Here is a 3,070-nt window from a genome sequence, read left to right as displayed (position 1 = left end):
ACATACTGTTCATATTAATAAATTCTGTTTTTCTCTTGTTCATATGTCTTTTGTCAGTTTGTTTTCAGGTTCTAGCTGGAGAACCTAGGTGGGTAGAGGGCAAAGATTTCCTCCCTTCCCTACGCTAGCACCAAAGACAGTACCGAATAAAAATACCTGTGCCAAGTAAGTAGCTACAGCTGCCCCGGTCTGAAATTCCACCAGGTGCAGAGCCCAGATGAAAGCCATTCCATTCAAGCAAACCTGAAGTCTCGAGAGTTCTATGTGTGCACTGTTAGGCAGGAAAGCACCACGTCTGCCTCAAGTGTCTACTTACCTTGTGATATCTTGTACAGCAATGTCTTGCTATGCAAACTTTGTAGTCTCCTGTGCTCTTGGTGGTTTCAGTGTTCTTACTGCAGCATGGGTCTTCAGGAGAGCAACTACCTCAGAACATATGTAGCAGCCATTCATTCACAAATACCACATCTCCCATAGAAAGTACCATTTCTTTTTGTTATTAAATTGTGGATACGGAGAGCACCATCCCTTATCATCCCTTATCAAATGGTCACAAAACACTACAACTGCCCTCCTGAAGTGTAGTCATAAGTTTTGATTATTTCTCTTCTATTCTCTGTATGTGTCTCTTTCTCACCTGTGTATACATTCTCCCCATCCCCTTTGGCCAGAACAATCTTTTATGGATGTAGCTGTATAATTTACACATGATACATAGATTTTAAGTGTTCATTCTGAAGAGTTTTGTCAATTGTATATACCTGTTTAACCACCATCTGAGGAAATAGAAAGTATTTCCAAAACCCCAGAAAACACTCAAACTTCTTTCTAGTCAGTTCTACACTATTTCCACTAAAACAAAACAAAACAAAACAGAACAGAACACAGGTTTCTAACACATAGATTTGTTTTCCTTTTATTGAAATTCATACAAATTGCATCACAAAATTTGTGCCTTCTTGGTCGGGGGTGGGGGGGTTGATATAATGTTTTTGAAGTTGATCTAAATTGTGTGTGTCAGTAATTCATTCCTTTTTACTAAGAAGCATTCCACTGTATGACTTTACCACAGTGTGTTTATTCATTTACCTGTTGACGGTTATTTGGGTCATTTCCAGTTTGAGGCAATTATGAATAAGGCTGCCAGGAACATTCTTCTCTAAGTCCTTTTGTAAACATATATTTACTTTGCATAAATTCTATACTACTCTACTGGTGTGACACCTGGAAGTGAAATTTCAGGGTCATGGGGCAAATTTAACTTTATGAGAAATTGCAAAGGAGTTTTCCAGTGTGGTAGTTGGACATTTCTATACTCCTGCCAGCAATAGATGAGATTTCTGGTTGCTTCTGATACTCATTAACATTTGTTCTGTCAGGTTTTTTTATAAGAACCCCACTAATGTATGTGAAATGATATCTCATTGTGGTTTGAATTTGCATCCCCTGATTGCTAATGATGTGGAATAGTTTTCCATGTGCTTATTGGCTATTTTGCATACATTTTTGTGAAGTATTTGTTCAAGTGTGGGGTTTTATTTTTTTGGTCATTTTAAATTGGGTTGTTTGTATTTTTTCTTATGAATTCTTTATGCATTTTGCAAATCTGCATTCATCCTTGTGCAGGGGACATGCTAAGCTACTCTGTATTCTTCCAATTTTAGTATATGTACTTTCAAAGCAAGCACAGTTCTTTATGTATTTTGGATTCAATTCTTTAGTTAGATATAGGTACTGTAGATATTTTTTCCAAAACTATTATTTTTTAATGAGCAATATCAAGTACATATCACAACCATTCTCTGGAATAGCTATACCCAAACATTCGAGTGACAGATATACCAGGCAGTTATTGCCATCACAAAAACTTTGGTAATAAAAAACTATCCTAAAACATAGCAGCTTAAAACAATAAGCATTTATATAACAACCAAGGGTAGAGGTCAGTTGAGGTCAGCTGACCTAGGCTGGATTCAGCTAAAGTGTCTTGGCTGGGGTTGTTCTGCTCCATGGGTCTCCTATGGAATCAGTAGGTGGGCACAGCCATTTTTTTCTCGTGGTTTTGGCTGAGCCACAAAAGGACCAGCAGAAACATGCAAGGCCTCTTGAGTCTGAGACTCAGACCAACACTGTGTCACTTTCACATCTACCTGTGGACCACAGCTGAAGTAAGAAATGTGTCTGGCCCACAGTTAGTGACCTTTGTAAAATTACTTGATTAACGGCATAGATACAAGGAGGAGTGAAGAAATGGGAATTAAAGAAATCTGCTGAAAACCTGTAAAAATCATAAGTTTACAAATACATTTTTATTTATTTATTTATTTATTTTTAAGTTTTTTTTTTTTATTTATTCATGATAGTCACACAGAGAGAGCGAGAGAGGCAGAGACACAGGCAGAGGGAGAAGCAGGCTCCATGCACCGGGAGCCCGACGTGGGATTCGATCCCGGGTCTCCAGGATCGCGCCCTGGGCCAAAGACAGGCGCCAAACCGCTGCGCCACCCAGGGATCCCTATAAATACATTTTTAAAGAATATGTGATAGAAAACAGACATTAAGAAAAATTCACAGAATATTTTGCCCTCATTCACTGTCTTACTGAGCATTTGATTTCCCTCCCTAGGCCCAGTTTATTCCATTTAGAATTCAACTAGTCCTAAAACCATGCATTTATGAATTTGTGAATTTATTTAATAATTATTTAGAATATTTTGTCTATGCCAGGTACTGTATGCTAGATTCAGAACCACAACAGTGAACAAAAGAGGCAGAAATTATGAAGTTCAGAATTGGACACAGACAACTGAGTAGGAGATTTCATTCAGTAGGATATTATGAGAGTCCATTAGAAGGGCAGTTTCCAGAATTCTGGTGTGAAGGGAGGTTTTACAAAGAAAATGACATCTAAGCCAAAGCCTAACCAATACATGGGAGTTAAAAAGGCAAAGGTGGAGAAGAAGTAGATTAGCCTGTGCAAGAAGTGATGGAGGGCAAACTGGCTTGGAAGTGAAATAGTTAGATGCAGCCCAGAGTTTGAGTGGAGAGGTGACTATGGCCACAGAATAAA

General features: G+C 38.3%; 1 non-coding gene across 1 annotated transcript; it reads right to left on the bottom strand.

Moving 5' to 3' along the window:
- Positions 1 to 1,580: 1,580 nt before the first annotated feature.
- On the bottom strand, positions 1,581 to 1,688 carry LOC121492245. The gene has a single exon (XR_005988155.1). It is a non-coding gene; the product is annotated as a U6 spliceosomal RNA (small nuclear RNA).
- Positions 1,689 to 3,070: the final 1,382 nt, after the last annotated feature.

This window comes from Vulpes lagopus, chromosome 5 (assembly GCF_018345385.1).
Source record: "Vulpes lagopus strain Blue_001 chromosome 5, ASM1834538v1, whole genome shotgun sequence".
NCBI lineage: Eukaryota > Metazoa > Chordata > Mammalia > Carnivora > Canidae > Vulpes > Vulpes lagopus.
This window is presented reverse-complemented; position numbering and strand designations above follow the sequence as displayed.